The sequence below is a fragment of the Schistocerca piceifrons genome, chromosome 11, assembly GCF_021461385.2.
Source record: "Schistocerca piceifrons isolate TAMUIC-IGC-003096 chromosome 11, iqSchPice1.1, whole genome shotgun sequence".
In the NCBI taxonomy this organism is placed as follows: Eukaryota; Metazoa; Arthropoda; class Insecta; order Orthoptera; family Acrididae; genus Schistocerca; species Schistocerca piceifrons.
This window is the reverse complement of record NC_060148.1, coordinates 104671410-104694262: the sequence shown is the minus strand read 5'-3', so window position 1 is coordinate 104694262 and position 22853 is coordinate 104671410.

The following is a 22853-nucleotide window of genomic DNA, read 5'->3' as shown; positions in this document are numbered from 1 at the left end:
ACTGTTAAGTAACGTTTATATTTTGTTTGACAGAATGAAAGCGATTATTAACATACTGTTACTCTTTCGAAGCGGAAACAGAGAATCAAATACCTTATTTTTACGCTTAACATTTCTCCTCCGTTCGACATTTATAATTTTCTGCAAAAAGATCAGAATTTCCGTGTCCATTATTATACACAAGGTCCTTGAACGTTGTGTGACAGAATGGCGCCCGTACACGTCTTTTTCGCGGTGTTTATTCCGTTTCAACGTCTTATTCCTTATATCAAAGCTTAATACGGCAAGTCGCATGCTGCCATCTGCCGGCCAGCGACTACACTGCGTCCTCTGCAACTCCTTCCGCAGTTAACTTCTTCTGCAACACGGGGTGCCATCAGAACGTCTTTCGATACCGCTGGTTGGGGTGCGACTCATGCACTTCCAAGAAATAAAAACAGAACATTCGTACATAAAAGTCTATTGTAGTGGGCAACGAGGGAGGGCTGTAGCCTATTTGTGTGAAAGAAGGTAAAACGAGACAACTGTGAGCCGACAAGACTGGGACATCAGAGAAACGGGCGGCTGCGATTTCAAATCCTCCTCCACACAGCACCAGAGAATGTCGTATAACGCAGTCAGGAGCCGTAGAATAAATTTCACACTGTTTTCGTTCTCGAGCGAAGCGTTGCTCAGCGCTTTCAAATAAGTAGTAGCATATTAAAACATAAAATAAGTTTATATTTCGTATTTCTTTTGCAAAGAATGGAAATAAATACTGTTTTTTTTTCGTCACATTCCAACACTCCCCGGAACATCTTTTCTTTTTCCTGAGAGGAAAAAAATTGATTTCAATGTGAGGTGCAAGTATATTGCCTACGAAGTGTACTTTTCAACTACTTAAAATAATACATGGCATTATATTTTCTTTAGTTCTTCAGTAAAAGGGCACAATTCGTAGCATGGAGTAACAAGAGGCATAAGCAGTTAGGTGCGACGCTGGAAGATAGATCATCTGAATGGAAAAAGAGCTGAAGTAACAACCGGCGGCAATCTATAGAGAAAGCGGTCGCGGATCACGTGTTGCGAGCGATCGACTGTCTGGCGAATCTTGAAACGGAAAATCTGAACTACATCGACAGCAGCAGCGGGAGGCAACGACCGGACAAGTTCTGTTAAATAGCAGAGTATCCAGGAATCAGTGGGCGGCGGTATGGCACCGGGTGGACAGATTAAAATCGGCGTAACTGGTCAGTGAGTGGGACACGTTACTGGAATGCATCTTACAACTGCCAGCAGACGCCAAATGACGTCTGCCTTTTTCATAGAAGATCAAGTTTTGCATGCAAATCATACAGACGTGTTAAGCACCTAATACTACTAGAGATGTACCTTGTAAAGGCGGGCCAAGTTTCAGAGGTGCAGGTAATTTGCTTGACGCTAACTGAGTGTACAATGAGGATTTACGGTAATCAACGAATAACAACCCGACAAAAATTGAATGTAAAATTGTTAATAATCGTGCCGTTCGTATAAAAGTATTATAGAGAGCGTTTAAATTGTTTGTATTGATATCGAGTAGTATCCTGGAGTTCAAAGGTGAGAAGATATGAAAACGCTCGTTAAATAGAAATAAGTGATTAGATACAGCGAAACACGTCTCGCGTTGTGTACCGAGACAGGGGTGACGTGTGACGTCACACGTCAGTGTGGGCCGCCCCTCAGTCTTAGTATTTCGTGCCCGCTGTTCTTTGTTGCCGCCAAAATTGCAGCATTCATTCACACTATGCAGTACTTAACTCGGTTCGCCCTTTTACTAAATATTCAGTTTATACAGTAACGTATGAATTACATGCAAAGGTAATTGTAAAATCATTCCTGTGTCGGAAAAAGAAATGCTCTGGCTAGAGGAGTTGTTTTCAGGATGACTGCATGATAGGCGCAAGACTACTGTCTCGTGTCAGCATTGTGCTAATTCTTTGCCTAAAAAGAATACGAGAGTAGTAGCAGTAGTAATAGTCAACTTCGTCATGAATTACAGGCTCAGTTATGTGTAGTTCATTGGAAATAGTGTAATTCAGTTGTGTTTAAAATGAAACTTGGCACGGACGATAACTATAGTGAGTTTGTCTGTGGAGGGCCCAACTTCAAACCTGGGTTTCTGTAGTTGCTGGTAACTCAATCGCATGACGAAAGTTGTGATTCGAAATTGTCATCGCATTAAACTACCAAAAACGTAGTGTTTGATTCCGAGTTGCCTCATTCGTTACCTCTTTCTGTTTTCATTCCTTTATCAGAATCCCAGTTACTCCGGAGAAAGTCTGAATGTAACTGCCATCATCCCGTGGCGTCAACAGCAACAATCGACTGCTGATGCAGCGACAGAGCTCTGTGGTCTGCGGGAGACGGAGAATTAACGGAAAGATGTAGTCGGCTATGATCTGCAATTGCGATTAACGTCTGAATGTGCTTACAATCAGTACAGTGTCACTATGCGAATCTGGTGCTGGTTTCGTGATTTTGTGCATCGCGTGCTGGCTTTCCAGTGACGTGGCGGAATATAGGCGGACAACCTGGCTGGGTGTCAATCAGTGACGTATGTGTAACGAACGTATGAAGCGAATAATTTAAACAGAGCTATTTGAGCGAGACTTGCCATCCAGCACCGATATACAGAGCGTGGAGAAACAGTTTGACCAAAATTGCAGGGCGGAAGGACAGCATGTAACATAGGAATGTGTGTTTGGCAACTAAGAGTCGTAAATGCATATTTTCAGCGCTACGGGATCGTAATTCAAATCTGGCATACTGAGGTCCTTGTTCAAAATGATAGGTATTTTACAGAAAATGTATACATAAACAGAATGTTTGGACTAACCAGTCGTCACGATGAGAACAAGATAAATTTCAGGGGTATTTAGCTGACGAACCAGATAGTACTTCTTCAGAAATGAGGCCAATCACATGCCCATATTTCTTGTTTCGATAGGTTTTAAAAAAAGTAAAAAAGAGTGGAAAATGAGCCACCACTTAATTAACAGGAGTATGTGTAGAAAATGTTCAAACTGTCCACCGTTTTCATGCTGCCGCAGCGCCTTAAATATTTAACTGCGGCCTGTATTTTCTGTACTCATATTCCTTCGTTTGATACTCTCTTTGTGCCCTACGCTTTTGGTCAAATAGTTTTTCTGCCCTGTATATGCCAGACGATGCGTTACAGAATGTTGTTCGAATTCTCGGGACTCCAGTACACTTAATCGTTCGTAGGATGTGCTAAGAACGGCAAAATGTCAGAATGCGTTGCTAGCGATTTGTAACTAAAGTTCAATAGACAGTTACTATGTAAAAGGAAATGCGACACGTATAACGAAGCACTACGGAATTAAACGTGAAATATGTTTTCTGATTACAAAAAGTTCTCGAATAGAGCGGTAACCGCATAAATGTCGTGACAAACGTGTCTGCTACGCTATTATGGAGCAACGTATGAGACCCCACAGAATCGGTATTAGTGAAAGCATGCACCGTTGGTCAGTTGCCAAAGCGTTTAATGACCTAAATTTCGGAAACCAATTTTCTGTTGTGATGGTTACATGTGAGACCTTAATCGATTCCACTAGCCGGAACGAACGCCTGCGGTGCGTTCCAAGCTTCATACGTTTCACACCTCCGCTGAGCAACTGTCGACAATGAAACAAACTTGGCGGTGTTTTCGTATTGTGAAAGGAAGACGTCAACATGTAATGTAGAGTCCGAATTCCTTATGGACGCCAGTGAAAATATAAGATGGAGAAGTGTGAGGAGCAGATCACACGTAAAGCGATGTTCAAAAGTCTTATCCAGGCCCGTTAAAGCGTTCGTGGCTGCTTTATTACGCTCGTTGTCGAAAGAAATACGAGGCGGGCACTGGTGGAAGCGTTTTGCACCTGAGAAGATTAGGCGTTTAGATGTGCGCAGAAGACTTGGAGTAAATTCACATTCCCACCGCTGTACGCAGGGTTAGGGGGCGTTTTTGTCACCGGTCACTGTTGTGAGCCGGAGGCTGTGCCACTAAGCGAGAGGTGGCTGTAGTTGTAGGGACACATCCAGCAGCGATATCGCACGTGTGGAATGTAGTAGCAGTCCTACTATTTTACTGCTACAAAACGTTTTGAAGGCTGCATACACCTCCCCAAATATGTATATAACCGACAAATCAGAGATTCGAATACTAGATAATAATTGTATCATAACGAATTTCCCGCAGATGTGCTTGTCCCATACTGGGCAGTCATTCAGAAAGAGTACGTAGACATACAAATCGCACTGGCTCGTGGGACTGCTTTGCGATATCGACTATTGAAACACGAGTGATAGCACGTTTAATAAGAGACAATCAATATAATAACTTTTGTGTTAGGTGACAAGAAAAAAATTCGCAAGATTGTTTTAATATATGACAGGAGTATGAAGGACACTACGGCAGAGTTTCGAGATTGGCCGAAGGTGCGGAACACGGTTGGTGTCCAAAATTTTACACAGGCCGGCGTGCAGCCTGTAACGCATTCAGGCACCGTGAACAAAGCTCTTGGGGCGTTGGTTCTCGCGACCGGCTCTGCCCAGCAACAGGACAGAAGAATATGGATGACACAAGTTTCTTGTTTTAATTTTCTTCCGCCTTGTCAGTGAATTACTGTTTGACTTTAACGTGTCCTTTGTCCTCACAGGCGCAGTGTGTGACGGCTCTGGATAGATATATTTTAATCATGCTTTACAATGGTGCAGCTGGCCAGCGACTAGGCGTGTGATTCACGAGTTGGAGCCGACACGCATCTCGTGAATGGCGGGCGACGCGACGTCCTGCTGTGGGTAGATTTTTAAAAAAATTGCCGTTTTCACTCACGTCAGTAAACTGCCATCACTCGCGAGAGAGTCGAACTACCGACCCCGCAGGAGAAAGAACTGACGGAAAAATATATTCGTCTTTAATATGTATAATATTTCGCACATTTGTTTTAAGCAAAACTATTGGCAGCACTGTTATCAACGCAAAACCGAAGTAAACAGACTATTTTACTTCATACAAGGGTTTTACGTATTCTGTCATCAGAGAGGCCGCACAGATCAGATTTCGCAAGTGTAGTTTCATCCTGGACAGCAGCTGTACTGCAGAGTAATTCGTCGAATCATTCAAGCCCCGATGTATACCTGCGACACAGCAACCTATGGAACCCAGCTGCCCTCATTTATTCTATTTCTGTGCGGTTTTGACTGTACTGAAATTTGGCTGAAGTCCTCTATGTAGGTAACTGATACCAGCTGCAAGTTTCCATGTTTGTGTTGAGCAGTCAAAATGAACGGTACGGCAAACGCGGATCTCAACATTCAGATGAAATTTTGGAAACCGTTTTTCACTAATCATGTACTTACATGTTAAACAATAATCGTCTTTGCTAGGGTCAACAAACCTCGACGTCCCGAGCTTCATAATTTTTACACGCATGGTTTCTGCAATCCAGCTGTCCTTGACGAAGCGAACTTATCAGTCTCCGTGTAATATGAACAGGAGACATTAACTAATAGTGCAGAGTACGGATTACTGACAGACGCCAGTGGAGTCATGATGTGGTGGAAGGCGGGGAAGGGAATGCGGGCAGATGGATGTTCAAAAGCCTCGTGCACGGGCAGGGAAGCGTTCATAGCTGACTTATTAAGCGATCAAGATTACGCTCGTTGTGGAAAGAAGTGCGCGATGGGGACTGCTGCAAACAAATTTCACCAAAAGGCGTTAGGCGTTTAGGCACGGCGACAAAACTTCTCAAAGAGTAAAAACACACTCACACCGCTGTGCACAGAGTCAGGGGGTGTCTTGTCACCGGCCACTGTTTGCCGTGGCCCTTGGCCCTAAGCGAGAGGCTGGCTGTGGTTATAAGTACATTTCCAGGATCGATATCACAGAGTTTGCGTAATAAGACAGAACAGCTATTGGCAGATCGGTTTGCTAAGACGGCCCTATGTACTACGCAGTAGCGGTCCTACTATTTGACGTTCACAGAAAGACTGAGTACCAGATACGCTTCCCTACGTCATTATTTTACTGAGAAAACGGAGATTCGAATACTAGATAACAATTCTATCGTCGCAAATGTCCCGCAGATGGGTTTCTCTCATATTGGGCAATGACTTCGAGATAGTCTCGTAGATATACAAATCGCGCCGATTTGTGGTACAGCTTTGCGATGTCGACTGTTGAAACACGACGGATAGCACGTTTAATAAGAGGAAATAAAAATGACAAATTTGTTTTCTTAGTTATCAAAAAATTGGGGGTTTGTTTTAACATATAGCGAGAATGTGAAACTGAAACCGACTATGGTAGAATTTCGATATGTGAGACGCTGCAGGAATAATACTAGCATGTTGCCAACAGAGCACGTGATCCGTTTGTCGAGGCGAACACAAAGCCACGAGGAGCGTAAAGTTTTGCGCTTGTAGGCCGGTGAGTTAAAACACGATCGGACAATGTCTACCATTTACACGCTTTCAAAGTGTGTTAATATCTGCCCTAACAAAAAAAAGGAGTCGTATTAAATGGGGAAAAAAATAATCTGTCCAGAAAAGCGTGATCTTTTTAGTTTACTTAATGTATTATTCTAGTGGGAAGCTAAAAGACCCTGCTCACTCGATTCCAGGGCCAGCGTATGTGGCAGTGCAGAACTGTTCGTAATGATTGAGACGCGAGTCTGGATGTTAGGACGTCACCATAGGGTATCAGCAAGAGACGCCTGCCGTTGCCTTTAGTTAATGAAGTACTATCCAATAAAATAAAAATAAAAATAAACTGGATACTCACTAAACTCTTGATAGTACGAGAGAAAAAAATAAAAACTTTTTCATTTCGCGTCGGAATGGAAAATGCCATAATAGGGACAACATATCAAGCAGTCAGCTCCTAGAAAACCAGTAAGGCCAGAATAATTACATGAAGGCGACAGAGATGAAAACGGTTACATACAAACCGCTGAGATGTTTTTAGAGTGTATCGAAGCTAGAGCCAGACGAAAAGTAAGCCCTCGAAATTCCTTAACTTCCTACAATGACGGAGCTGCTCGGGTGCTGAATGTATTGTCTTAGTGTGGCCAATAATAGACCAAGCTCTGTCGGTTCCAGAATACTTGCAAACTATAATAACCAGTTTTCTAGGCTAGCAAATTCGTCTCAGATGCTGGTTTGACGGCAGTGAATTTTCTGCTCTGCTAATGGTGCATTTGCTTGCCGAGGGCCAAAAAAAAAAAAAAAAAAACACATGGGAAAACAGTGAAGATATTACGAAACCTGAATATGTTTAGGACGACAATGCGAGAAAACAGTTAGTATTAAATGTAAATATTCGCTGCAGTGTTTTAGGCAAAATTAATTACGTTATTTATATTCAGGTACAACCAAGGGACACCACTTCCGTGAAAAGACAGGCCGCAGAGATGACAATGTGGGGCAGCGACTTCTACCGCCACGCCGGCTGTTGTCTCAGCGTTGAGAAGCTACAAAGGATTCAAGCATGGTGGAAGCAGCGTCGCAGACATCGTCACCTTGTTTACCGTTTTAGTTAGTTTGACGGGGGAGGGAACCAAACAGCCAGGTCATCGGATTAGGGAAGGACGGGGAAGGAAGTCGGCAGTGCCCTTTCAAAGAAACCATCTCGGCATTGACCTGAAGCGATTCAGAGAAATATGGAAAACCTAAATGAGGATGGCCACATGAGGGGTTATAACCGTGGTCCTCCCGAATGCGAGTCCAGTTTGCTAACCGGTGCATCACCTCGTTCGGTCTACCGTTTTAAGCACATTAATTTTATTAAAGAATGAGTGCGGAGCTCTTGAGATTGCGGGCAGCACCCTCGGCCTGTCATGTGTAACGGTGCCGGATGACAAAACATCGCTCCAACAACACCGCTCACGTTTGCTTTTTTTCACATACGTCACTGAATGACTTCTAGAAGAGACGTCCGCCTATGTTAATCCACGCCACTGGAACGCCAGCACGGGTTCCACAAAATCGTAAAAGCAGCGTCGGATTCACAATGACACGGTACTGACTTTGAACGCATTTAATCGCGATCGCAGAAATATAGAAGGTTGGGTTTATTCTTCCGTTAATTCTCCATCTCCTGCGGCCCACAGAGCTTTGTCGCTGCTTCAGCGACTGATTGTTGCTGCTGGCGCTCCACAATATCGGCAGTTCGTAACATTCTCGCAAATGATGGCGGTTTTATGGAGAAAATGAAAACGGGAAAAAATTATAACAAATGCACAATCACCAGTCAAACTTCACGTTTATCCAAGTTGTAAGCGAGTAAACTTTTAAACTGTAAATTACCCCGGTGGGGCATGCCTAACTGTATGTAGTCTATATAAACCAGCATTTAGAGTTAGGTCTTCTATACACAAACTCGAAAAGGTATCGTTCTGTCCAGTCGACAGTACGCGTCGTATCCTTCAATGAAAAATGCTACTGTCTTCTACTAATGACTTGTGGTGTCTTGCTTGCATAACACTTCCAGCTTTCGACAGTAAACGATTGTGTACTACTTTACACACTCTGTCCGCACATAAAAGGACTTCAATATTTCGCAGTAGTAATGGGCGAACTATAAAGATTTATTGCTTCTTAATTATCGTGTCGGCATTCTTATACGTAATGAGAGCTTCGAGCACCGGTTTGTTAACATGCAGTGTTAACGTTTTATTGCTGTGAAATAGCGGTTAAAACTCGGTTGCAGACGTGGAAAGCGAATCGCAAAAGTCGTCGTTCGACTACCTACCGTATTCATCACTAGAAAATGATATTAACTGATATAAGCCACAATAATCTACATAATCGTTCTCTTTCCAAATCTAATTGGTTTGTAGGCTCATCATCGTAGAATGAGGAAAGACAGGAACTAACGAATAAGTACCCGACAAAACTGAATGTAAAATTGTTAATAATCATTCTGGTCGTAACAAGGTATTATAATGGTGGTCTAAATTGGTTATATTGATACCTACAAAATATACTGGTGTTCGAATATGATGATATGCTCGAAAAGGCGAAATAAATGATTAGATACAGCGAAACACGTGGCGCGTGCTCCAGGGAGACAGAGGTGCCATGTGACGTCACACGTCCGTGTGGGCTGCTGCTACGTCTGTAACGGACATCAGCCGCTGTGGCCGCCATTAAGACTTGACGGACGTCTCAGCTGTCACTACGGCTCTATGATGGCAGACATCTGTAGCCGAGTCTTAGTATTTTGTGCTCGTTGTTCTTTGTTGCCGCCAAAATTGCAGCATTCATTCACACTATGCAGTGCGTAATTCGGTTCGCCCTTTTACTAAATATTCAGCTTATAAAGTTAAATATGAATTACATGCACAGGTAATTGTAAAATCATTCCTGTGTCGCAAAAGGAATTGCTGTGGCGGGAGGAATTATTTCCTGGATGATTGCATGATAGACGCAAGACTGCTGTCTCGTGTGAGCATTTTGCTCATTCCTTACCTAAGAAAAATACGACAGGGGTAGTAGAAATAGTCAACTTCGTCATGAATTACTGGCTCGGTTATGTGTAGTTCGTAAGAAATAGTGTAATTTAGTTGTGTGTAAAATGAAACTTGGCAAGGACGATAAATTTAGTGAGTTTGTCTGTGGAGCGCCCAACTTAAATCCTGGGTTTGTGTAACTGCTGGTAACTCAATTGCATCACGAAGCTCCTCGTTCAAAATTGTCACCGCATTAAACTAACAGAAACGTACTGTTTGCTTTCTAATGGCCCCGTCCGTTACTTGTTTTCATTGCTTTAATAGAAGCCCAGTTACTCCGGAGTAACTCTGGATGTAACTGCCTTCATTCTGTGGCGCCACAGCAACAATCGATCGCTGATGCAGCGACAGAGCTCTGTGCTCTGCAGTAGACGGAGAATTAACGGAAAGATAAACTCGGCTCCCACATTACTATGATCTGCATTTGCGATTAATGTCCCAATGTGATTACAATCAGTACAGTGTCACTATGCGAATATGGAAGTGGTTTCGTGGATCGCGTGCTGGCTTTCCAGAGACGTGGCGGAACATAGGGGGACAACCTGGCTGGGTGTCATTCAGTGACATACGTGTAACGAACGTATAAAGTGAATAACTTATACAGTGCTGTTTGAGCTAGCCGGCCGGGTTGGCCGTGCGGTTAAAGGCGCTTCAGTCTGGAACCGCGTGACCGCTACGGTCGCAGATTCGAATCCTGCCTCGGGCATGGATGTGTGTGATGTCCTTAGGTTAGTTAGGTTTAATTAGTTCTAAGTTCTAGGCGACTGATGACCTCAGAAGTCGCATAGTGCTCAGAGCCATTTGAACCATTTTTTTGTTTGAGCTAGTTTTGCCATCCAGCACCGATATACAGGGCGTGCAGAAACAATTTGACCAAGATTGCAGGGCGGAAGGACAGCATGAAACATGGGAATGTGTTTATGGAAACTAAAAGTCGTAAATGTATATTTTCAGCGCTGCAGGAACGTAATTGAAATTTGACATACGGAGGTCCTTGTTCAAAATGATAGGTAATTTACAGAAAATGTATACATAAACAGAACGTTTGGACTAACCAGTCGTCACGATGAGAACAAGATAAATTTAAAACATCACTAACACGTCTATGGTATTTAGCTGACGAACGAGATAGTACTTCTTCAGGAATGAGGACACCCACATGTCCATGTTTCTTGTTTGAATGTATCTCAAAAAGGTCAAAATTAGTGAAAAATGAGGCAGCACTTAGTTAACATGAGTATGTATAGAAAATGTTCAAACTGACCACCGTTTTCATGCTGGCGTAGTGGTTTAAGGATTTAATTGCGACCTGTATTTTCTATACTCAGATTCCTTCATTTGATACTGTCTTCGTCAGACTGGTTTTCCGCGCGCTGTGTATGCCAGACGATGCATTACACTCTGTTGTTCGAATTCTCACGAGTCCAGTACACTTAATCTTTGGTAGAAAGTGCTAAGAACGGCAAAATGGCGGGAATACGTTGGTAGCGACTAGTAATTTTAAAATTCAGTAGACAGTAACTACGTAAAAGGAAATGTGACACCTATAACGAAGCACTACTGAATTAGACGTGAAATACGTTTCTTGATTACAAAAAGTCCTCTATGGTGGACGCAGAAATGTCGGACAAGAGTGTCTGTCACGCTATTGTAGGGCAACGTATGAGGCCCCACAGAACAGGTTGGTCCCTTGCCAAAGCGCTTAAAATTATAGACGAAATAAATTTATACCGTCTATGATGTTGAAGTAGTGTTTCGGAGCAGCATAAATACGGTGAAATTGATTACTCTTTCTTAGTTCGATATATATCTACGACACAAGGACGCTACTCTGAGGAACCAAGTAGCCCCTACTCCTTCTCCTGACCAGAGGCAAACACTATTCTACTTATTAACAGTCTTGATTATACTGAAATGTTGTGAATATTGCTTCTAGCCCTGCATCAAGGTGGGCTAACAGAATCGGATACCAGCTGCGAGTTTCCATGTTTGTACTGAGCAGCCAAGACGAACGGCGCGACACAGACGGCGACCACGCGGGACACAACATTGGGATGACCAAAATTTCGGAAACTACTTTTCTGTAGTCATGTTTACATGTTAAACCTTAATCGATTCTACTAGCCGGAACGAACGTCTGCAGTACGTTCCAAGATTCATACGTTTCAGACCCATGGTCCCCGCTGAGCAAACTATCGACGATGAATCGAACTTAGTGGTGTTTTCGTATTGCGAAACGGTCAACAAGTAATGTAAAGTACGAATCCCTTACGGACGCCAGTGAAAATATAAGTTGGAAGAGTATGATGAGGTCAGACGTAAGGGGATGTTCAAAAGTCTTACCCAGGCCCACTACGTCGCTAGTGGCTCCTCTGTTAACCGACCAGGATTACGCTCGCTGTCCAAAGAAATGCGAGGCGGGCACCGGTGGAAGGGTTTTGCACCTGAAAAGATTAGGCGTTTAGGGATGGCCAGAAAACTTGTGATAGAGTAATCAATCAGTGTTGTGTGATGGAGCCTATGCCCCTAAGCGAGAGGTTGGCTGTGGTTATAAGGACATTTGCAGCTTCGATATTGCAGTGTTTCCGTGATAAGACAGAACTGCTATTGGCAGATCGATTTGCAATGACGGCCCTATATGGAATGTATTAACACTCCTACTATTTTACTGTCAAAGAGACGATTTGAAGACCTCACGCACATCCCTAAATATGTATATTACCAACAAATCAGAGATTCAAACAGTAGACAATAACTGTATGATAACAAATTTACCGCAGATGTGCTTGTCCCACACTGGGGAATGATTTAGAAAGAGTACATAGATATACAAATCGCACTGACTTGTGGGACAACTGTGCGATGCGACACGAGGGACAGCTCATTCAATAAGAGGAAATCAAAATGATAACTTTTGTTTCACGTGATAATAAAACAAATTTTCAGATTACTTTAATAAATGGCAGGAATATGGAGGACACTACGGCGGAATTTCGAGGTGAGTCCAAAGTTTTACACTGACCAACGAGCTGCAAATAACGCATTCAGGCACCGTGAATGAAGCTTTGGTGGCGTTCGATCACGCGACCGGCTCTACCCAGCAAAAGGACAGAAGAATATGGATGACACTAAATTTTTATTCTAATTTTCTACCGCCGTTTGTCTTGAACGTGATCTTTGTTCTCATAGATGCAGTGTGTGAAGGTCCTGGATAGATCTTTTTTTTTTCAGTTGCCAGTTACTAGTGGAACATGTATAAGCAGAGAAGCAACTGCTGGACACATTGCCCCAAGGAAGGAAACAGTTTCTCACACGGCGTTTAAATTCCGCATCGGCACAAAACAGATGATATTGTCGACTGTTTTTATTACATTTTCACAATCGATGCCTGTTGACAAAATAGACGTTGATAATACATATATGATTAAGATTTCGCCTCGACTCAAGACGAATCTTTCTAGCCGTTGCAAGTCTTCATAATCTTGGAGAGTAGAAATACGTTACACCTCTTACCACGCATCGCGTGTCATCCAGGTCAGCACAATAAAGCAGAATCAAATGCGTTACCTGGCACGGATAAATATGTTTTGACGGTATTTTTTGACGATTTCCATCCGTGTTTTCTTGAAGTTTTTCTCACAAAACCTCCACCCCCTCCTCCTCAGAAGTTTGGGATACCATCAGCTGGAAGCAGCTGTGACAGAAGGCAAACCATGAAATGTACAGACTGCGAAATAGCAGTGTCCGGATGCATTAAAACAGTGCAACTGGCCAGCGACTAGGAGTGTGATTATGGCATGTGGGAATGGTTACGCATCTCGTAAATGGTAGGCGACGCGACGTTCTTCTGTGGGCATATTCGAAAAACTTTTCCCGCTTTCATTTACGTCAGAAAACCGCCGTCACTCGCGAGGGAGTTGAACTGCCGACCTTTCGGAGCGCCAGCAGCGACAGTCAGCAGCTGAGGCAGTGGCAAAGCTCTGTCGGCCGCAGGGACGGAGAACTGACGGGAAAATGTATTCGGCTTAACTATATATAATATTTCGCACCTTTTTTAAGCGAAAATATTTAAAGTACTGTTATCAACGTGAAACTGAGGGATACAAACTCTGCCATCAAAGAGGTTGCTCAGATCAGATTTTGCAACAGTAATTACAACCTGGACAGCAGCTGTTCTTCAGAGCAAGTCGTCGAATTATTTACGTCCCGGCGCGGGGAAACAGAGTCGGAGACATCGGCATGTTCCCTGGCAGCACGACGGCAGTGATACGGTACCCAAAAAAAACTTTATGAAATAATCCTGAACTGCCACTAAAGTTTACCTCGGCAAGAACACGGACAGCGTCCGACGCAGGAATGCCATCGCGAGCAACTCCCTTCCCAGTTGTAACGGAATTCTCGGCCCTCAGGAGGTTTCACGGCAATTTATAAACACCGCGTCATTTTAGTTGTTCGTTTATCTCGTACTGACGAATTACAGAGGTGTGACGCAGAGAGAAATGCGATTACGATGATGAGGTGCAGCCTTTTCTTAGCTGCGGCGTAATCGGAGGAGCTTAACATTTCTTATCGTGTTTTCTGTGGATTAAGGAGGGCAACGCTGTGCTCTTTTATTCTGCAATAGTGTACAGTAGTTTCGACTCAGTGACTGCATTTGCCGTAATTGGGATATGGTTTCCAAAGAATTGCATTACATATATGGCGTGTGCCAATTTGTAGTTCAGATTCCGAGTAGTATGGACTTTTCGGACACGTCGAGGAGCGGACACCAAACTTCGTACCAGAACCTTGGAATGGTCAATTTCTTCTCTATTGTCATCAAGGCAACTTTCATACTGAGCTGATACGTGGCTGGAATGTGTAAGAAATCACAGTACTACTTCGCAGAGGTAGAAGCCAACTACAACGAAAACTCTTTGGCAACAAAGGCTGTGCGATTCGATTGTCGATGCAGAAAACAAAGCGACGGAAATTTGTGCGTTTGGAACTTGCAATCCCTGTTTTCCTAGCGATCGATTAGATGTACGCCATATATATGTTTTGATAGTATATTAAAGCAGTAGCAGTACACCATTTAGATGCTAAAACTTCATAATAGGACAAATCTTTTGCAATACTAAACGTATCGCCCGCATCTCGTGGTCGTGCGGTAGCGTTCTCGCTTCCCACGCCCCGGTTCCCGGGTTGGATTCCCGGCGGGGTCAGGGATTTTCTCTGCCTCGTGATGGCTGGGTGTTGTGTGATGTCCTTAGGTTAGTTAGGTTTAAGTAGTTCTAAGTTTTAGGGGACTGATGACCATAGATGTTAAGTCCCATAGTGCTCAGAGCCATTTGAACTAAACGTATCGTCTTAGTGAGAATACTGTAAGGCCGAGCTCGGTCGATGGCGCGCGCTGCACGTGTGGCGCTGCAGAGTCGGCCGAGATAAACAGGGCGAGTGTGTCCGTGTTGTGACGTCACTGTTGTGTACCACGTAACGAGGCCTGCCGCGATGGGTACAGAATGTGCGTACACTTTCCAAAGTAGGTGTCTGCATCTGCATATTGTGCGTTTCCCGGGCTGGGTGGACGGCAGTGAATTACCAGCACTGCTTACTATACAAGTGCTTGCAGACCGTCACAAGCGCACGTGAAACAAAAGTCGTTACAGTTTGCCCGGTGGCGGAGCACTGGGGAATGTTTGGACACACTCTTTAAAAAGGGAGAATTTTAACCCAACTGACTCCACAAGCTACGCACCAAACCTGTTTCAAAATCGTTGCATACGTAGAAAGTAGGGATGCGTGTCGGTCGTCAGGTCTAAAACGCTCCGAATGGCGAAAATTTTGAGACGACAGGATGTTAATCTCTAACTCGGTATATTAATGTCTTCCATCAGTGACGTATTCGGTAGATCACGCTTCATATCTCGATACTGTGTCGCTACCTGTCCTGGATTATGCAGGGATCATAGCCTCGTATTCTGTGTAAATTCGGACATCACGGATGTTAGTTCTTAAAGCATAATAACACACCTCACACGTACTCCCGATGAAACGGCCAGAAAACTATATGCTTCCCACCAAACCGAGTCTGTGGAAGCGGCCAGCTAAATGAGCCACATTCCAACAACAACAGGAATCCGTCGTATTACTGTATTCTGTCGTTTGTGAAAATAAAGAATTGTCAGGGCAGTGTTTGGAACAGGACAGTTATCGGATTAAAACTGCGAATCTTGGGGAAATTAGCTCAACGTCATTACTACGTGTGTGATACTAATGCAACAAGGAGATCAGTTGTTGAAATCAGTCCCTGATTCTACCTATAAATAGTGCAGAATGAAATTTTTATAAATACTGCAACTGCCTCGGTTTCGAACCTCAACACAGTAAGGATAGATGCACGTGCCTTAATATGTGTGTCTCTGTGGCCTATGGTATGAAACGTGGTGTGCCGGCCGGAGTGGCCGAGCGGTTCTAGGCGCTACAGTCTGGAACCGCGCGACCGCTACAGTCGCAGGTTCGAATCCTGCCTCGGGCATGGATGTGTGTGATGTACTTAGGTTAGTTAGGTTTAAGTAGTTCTAAGTTCTAGGGGACTTATGACCTCAGCAGTCGAGTCCCATAGTGCTCAGAGCCATTTTAACCATTTTGAAACGTGGTGTGTGTCCGCATGCGCCAAAGAGCAGCGTTTTGTCAGGACTGGCTCTCCCATGGCTGTCAGTTGTTCTAATTGAATGTTGTCTACTCTGGGGGCCTTGTTTCGACTTAGGTCTTTCAGTGCTCTGTCAAACTCTTCACGCAGTATCATATCTCCCATTTCATCTTCATCTACATCCTCTTCCATTTCCATAATATTGTCCTCAAGTACATCACCCTTGTATAGACCCTCTATATACTCCTTCCACCTTTCTGCTTTGCTTAGAACTGGGTTTACATCTGAGCTCTTGATATTCATACAAGTGGTTCTCTTTTCTCCAAAGGTGTCTTTAATTTTCCTGTAGGCAGTATCTATCTTACTCCTAGTGAGATAAGCCTCTACATCCTTACATTTGTCCTCTAGCCATTCCTGCTTAGCCATTTTGCAGTTCCTGTCGATCTCATTTTTGAGACGTTTGTATTCCTTTTTGCCCGCTTCATTTACTGCATTTTTGTATTTTCTCCTTTCATCAATTAAATTCAATATTTCTTCTGTTACCCAAGTGTTTCTACTAGCCCTCGTCTTTTTACCTATTTGATCCTCTGCTGCCTTCACTAATTCATCCCTCAAAGCTACACATTCTTCTTCTACTATATTTCTTTCCCCCATTCCTGTGAATTGTTCCATTATGGTCTCCCTGCAACTATGTACAACCTCTGGTTCTTTCAGTTTATCCAGGTCCCATATCATTAAATTCCCACCTTTTTGCAGTTTCTTCAGTTTTAATCTACAGTTCATAACCAATGGATTGTGGTCAGAGTCCACATCTGCACCTGGAAATATCTTACAATTTAAAACCTGGTTCTTAAATCTCTGTCTAACCATTATATAATCTATCTGATACCTTTTAGTATCTCCAGGGTACTTCCATCTATGCAACCTTCTTTCATGATTCTTGAACCAAGTGTTAGCTATGATTAAGTTATGCTCTGCGCAAAATTCTACCAGGCGGCTTCTTCTTTCATTTATTAGGCCCAATCCGTATTCACCTACTATATTTCCTTCTCTCCCTTTTCCTACTCTCGAATTCCAGTCACCCATGACTATTAAATTTTCGTCCCCCTTCACTACCTGAATAATTTCTTTTATCTCATCATACATTTCATCAATTTCTTCATCATCTGCAGAGATAGTAGGCATATAAACTTGTACTACTGTAGTAGGCGTGGGCTTCGAGTCTATCTTGGCCCCAATAATGCGTTCACTATGCTGTTTGTAGTAGCTTACCCGTACTCCTATTTTTTTATTCATTATTAAACCTACTCCTGCATTACCCCTATTTGATTTTGTATTTATAACCGTGTATTCACCTGACCAAAAGTCTTGTTCCTCCTGCCACCGAACTTCACTAATTCCCACTATATCTAACTTTAACCAATCCAATTTAGTTTTAAGTTAATCTTATGTCTCCTTCAACCGACACAGCATTGTTGCTGTCTCAGCGACTGATTGTTGCTACCAGCACCGCGGAATGATGGCAGTTTTTAATTTTCTCGTGAGTAATGGCAGTTTTCTGAACTAAATAAAAACGGAAAAATAATTCACATGCGGGTGTTCATCATCGAAATGAGAGTGAATCCCTACTTGGTGGAGAGACTTAATTTTTAATATCTTCCCACATGAGAAGCTCGCGTATCCCTACAGTTGCGAGATGGATGTCCATTCCCACATGGGAATCACACTTCTAGTCGCTGGCCAGTAGTGCCATTTTAATGGATCCGGAGGGTGCTGTTTCGTACTCCGCACATTCATGGATGGCCTTCTGACACAGCTACCTTCTGCTGATGTTAACTTACATGAGAAGGAGGCGATTGTATGAGAAAACCTTACGGAAAACACGTAAAGTTCAAAATGGTTCAAATGGTTCTGAGCACTATGGGACTTAAAATCTGTGGTCATCAGTCTCCTAGAACATAGAACTACTTAAACCTAACTAACCTAAGGACATAACACACATCCATGCCCGAGGCAGGATTCGAACCTGCGACCGTAGCAGTCGCGCGGTTCCGGACTGCGTACCTAGAACCGCTAGACCACCGCGGCCGGCTAAACACGTAAAGAAATAGTCAAAACTACCTTTAAAACGTTTTTATCCAAGCCAGTTAACTCACCTGATACTGTTTTATTACGCTCACCTGGATGACATGCGTTGTGCAGAATATGCGAAGCGGTAAAAGGGGGAACGTGTTCACACTCCATGGTTTTGATGTTTGGAGTGGCTAGAAATATCCCTCTCGATCCAAGCCGATATCTTAGTCATGTATGTAGAATTAGTGGATATGTTGTCACCAGCTATCGCTTGTCTAGACACAACAAAAAAGATAACAGCATCACCTGTTTTGTAACGATGCGAAATATAAACTCAGTGTGAGAACTAGTTTTACTTCGTGGCAATGTGTCCCGCTGTTCTCCCTCTGATTCTATAAACAGCATTCGTCAAACGGCAACACATAAAAAACGATGCGTCGAGCGCCTTTACACAATGGAGGAGGACCGCATCCAAGTCGAGAATTAATTCACTGAAAAGGCGATGAAAAGGAAAAGAAACTTGTGTCAGCGATATTATTCGGTCGTATCGCTGGGCAGCAGCGATCGCGAGAACGAAGGCCACCAAAGCTTTATTTTACGGTGCTTGACTGCGTTATACGCCCCTAGTTCTCGTATGTGGACAAACACCACCCTTCATGCCATGGACCATAGAGATGCAGAAACAAACGGCGCATGCTTCAGTCCCTGCTTGATGGTATCTGAAAGCTAATAGATCAGGCAGTTGTAGTCTCTGTACCTGGAATCAAGAACTGATTTCAACATCTGATCTCGTTGTTGTATTAGTGTCACACATGTAGTAATTCAGTTAACCAAATTTCCCCAAGAGTCGCAGTATTAGTCCGATAGCTATCCTTGTTACGTTTGGCTAGGTGTAACGAGAGCAAACGTTTCAAACACTGTCCCGACAATTCGTTTTTTACACAAACGATAGATCTGCAGTATTTCGACGATTTTCTGTTCTTGTTGAACTGTGGCTCATTTAGCTTGCCGTTTTCACAGGAGACCGAATATCGGTTTGACGGGAAGCACATAGTTTTCTGGCCATTTACTGAGGAGTATGTGTGATGTGTTTTATTATGCTTTGTGAAGTAATATCCGTAATGTCCTATTTTTACGGGGAATAAAAGGCTATGACTTCTCCTTAATCGAATACGGCAAACGATATAATATCGAGATAAGAAAGACGTGCCAGGATACGTTACTTGTAGAGGGAATTCATAATACTGGGTTAGAGGTTAACGTCCTTTTGTGTCAAAAATTTTCGCCTTTCGTAGAGTTTTAGTTCTGACGACCGACGTATCCTAGATCCCTACTTTCATCGAAGCAAGGATTTTGGAATATGGCTGCGTAGCTCGTGCTGTCATTTAGCTCGAAATTCTCCCTTTTGAAAGAGAGTGACCAAACTTTTGCCCGGTGCTTCGTCACTGGGCAAACTGTAATCACTTATGTTACACGGGTGCTTCTGATGGTCGGCAAGCACTCGCACCTTTAGCAGTGTCGACAACTCACCGCTGTAAACCCAGCCCCGGAAACGCGTATGGAGATGTAGTCACCTACCTTAGAACATTTACGCATACAACTCCACACTTCCCGGCAGATCTCGTTGTGTGATACAAAGCCGAGTCGTCATAAGATGGACGCTGTCGTCGTGTTTAGTACGACCGACTCTGCAACGCCACATACGTGGCCCCTACAACTGACAGAGCTTTTCCTTACACCCTTCTCACTGAAACAAGCCCTAATACGCAATTAAAACATTTAAATGGTGAACATTTAATCGATCGTTAGGGACAGGGTGGTTTACAAGCGACAAACGTTGGGATTTCCTTCGCTTTATTTTCTGCTCGGCATTCGAATCGAGCAACCTCTGTTGCCAAAGTGTTTTCTTTCTAGTTGTTTCTTCCTGAGTGAAGTAGGACTGCGACATCGTTCACCCTTCGGCCTCGTACTTAAGCAGCACCGGAGTAGACTTGATGACGACAGAGGAGAAATCTGTTATTAGTAGCTACTCAAGGGGAATATGATGTGCGCGTTTGAATTCTACATGATAGAAAACTACTAGGAACTGAAGTAAACCTAATCTTTGAAAACCATGACAAAATTAGGGCAATGACAATTGCTATGCTACAACTACTGTCTACTATTAAAAACTTTACTTTCTGTTCATTACACTGACTTGATGTACGAGAGCGTGTCATATACGTTCCCTTTTGGTGAGAAGAAACTGTTAGCACCTATTTGTCCCGGCGCATTATCCTTATCATTGCTGGAAGTAGACGACAACGTCAGGCAGATTATGTTACTCTTGTGCCATAGGTATATGTTGAGACGAGAAAGAAGGAAACGGTATCACGATATATAACGCCTTCTCATTGATTTTTAGTTGTTTAACATTAACCAAAGTAGGTGAAAAACAATTAGAATGAGAGACTTGAAATTCTGATCAACGCACAAGAGAGGGTACATCTTGGTCGACAGGCCGGACTTCCTGGAAACAAATACCCTCGATGGGAGTAACAACAGAAGGTCGTTCCCACGTCGCCTGAATGGGGGACGTCAACGGAACAGATAAATTTAGGGGCGCCTCAGTTTTCTGCTGTTTAGCCATTGCAACACCAGAAGGCTCAACGACTTCTCCACCTTTGTATGTTTCTACAGGAGTTACTGCAGCTGTGGGAGGGATACTAGGAGAGACGCTAGCCACCTCAGCTTCCATTCTCACACCATCGACCCTGTCAGTAGTGCAGGACTCAGCACTACAGGATGCAGCAACCAACAGACTCAGTTGAGGGGGCGGTGTGTGAGGGTTAGATGTATCCGACTCCTCACTGTCCTGTATACGACGTCTCTCGTGTTCACTGTCTGCACTGCCAGTTTGTCCACAGCAATTTCAGGGCTGTGCTGTGATGGTGAGACTGCAAAGTGTTGTTCCATGGCGCACGGAGAACAGGTGGCACCAACCTCGCGAGCGGTAGAATCGAGACCAGCCAACCCCAGTTTCCGAAGCTGTTCAGAGGAGACCTTCAACAAAAATACCTTCCTCTGAACGTTAGGTCCAAGGTTCGTTGCAGAGAAAGCACGTCCCTACTAGCCCTTATGCGTTGCATGAGTGCGGTAATCAGAGATCTGTAAATGAGAAGGAATGTTTTGTTTGACTACCATGACCACTGAACGGATCCTTCTAGAACATTACAACCGGTATTGAATGGACTAGCTTCGCAGCGTATACCCCTCACATGACTATAAGAGAGAAATGTCGACTGTTGTTAGCTTCTGGCGGGAGATTAAACACTCAGACATTAGTATACTTCAGTTCCTCGTTACCAGGAAGCAGCATACTTCTGGAACCATCTCAGTGTTTAAACGGAACCTGAAAACATGGAAGCTAAAGCAACCTATCAGAATGAAAATAGACAGTATGAACGTGATCAGATCTTTCATGAATTGTATCAAAGAGCCAGTTGTGAATCTCCAAAGACCCAGGCTGGAAGGAACCAGTGGCTTTGTCGAAACTGAAGGTGTCTTTACCTTTCCCCAGAACACCCATGGCCGTTATTATGAGCGGACTACTCTGCTATCAGTGGACTCACACAACAACTGACACTAACGTCCTAACGACGATCTGCTTCACACGACGACACGAAAAACACCGAGAGAAAGCTGTCCAGGTGCGCGCGTACTGTGGTGAGGCAGTAAACTGGCGACCCTCCCAGTCGGCGCTCGATGCGGAACTACCCCTGGACCAAGGCTGCAGAAATATCGTAGAAGAATCTGTATCTTATGACATCACATTTGAAACTCAGATTTCTCTGGTCACACTGTTGCATTGAAGCTTCCACGAGTTCCTGGATGACTAATTACACTACTAGCCTGTAGAATGTGGCAACCTCATGCTTTGGCAAACAGTTTCTCCAAACATTATTCCACAAATATTTCTTTTGTGCGCGTTTGTGTGCATGTTCCAAGCGAGGTATACAGCTAGAGCGCCTGACATTCCCATACTATGACCATACACGGAATGTCGACAGAGACCACAAATGTGGACCAATAGCCGTGGTATACTCGGCGCCGCGTTTACGAGAGGTAACGATGAAATCGCGGTCCATCTTACCAGATTTCAATTTTTGTGGTTTCCGCAAACCACTGCAGACAACCAGCGTGGCTTTTCCTTGAACACAGGTTCTGTTGATTCTTGCCCCCATCCTTGTCTAGTGAGAGGCCATGTTACTGTTCAAATGGGTTGATGACAAGAGAACTTTAAAGTTGAAACTTTCCTCCTTTTCTTCAGGAACAGGGCTCGTTGTTTCGTTCGATACCTGTCACAGGCAATATGGTTTCGCTGAGGTAGCTACACTTAGTAATCGTGATATCAGCTGAGGGTCCTGCTCAAACTAAGTATACGAGTGCTTAGATTATGTAAGGGCCTGTGGAGACATGTCGGCTGATGCAGACGACCCCAGTTTTCTAAAAATATATATTAGTGCCCAAGAATGTTCATCTCCGCCGTAACCGTTAATTTACGTCTGCCACTTTCCTTAGACAGCCCCTATTGGCCTATTCTGTGTCTACATCAAGAATTTGTAGTTCCC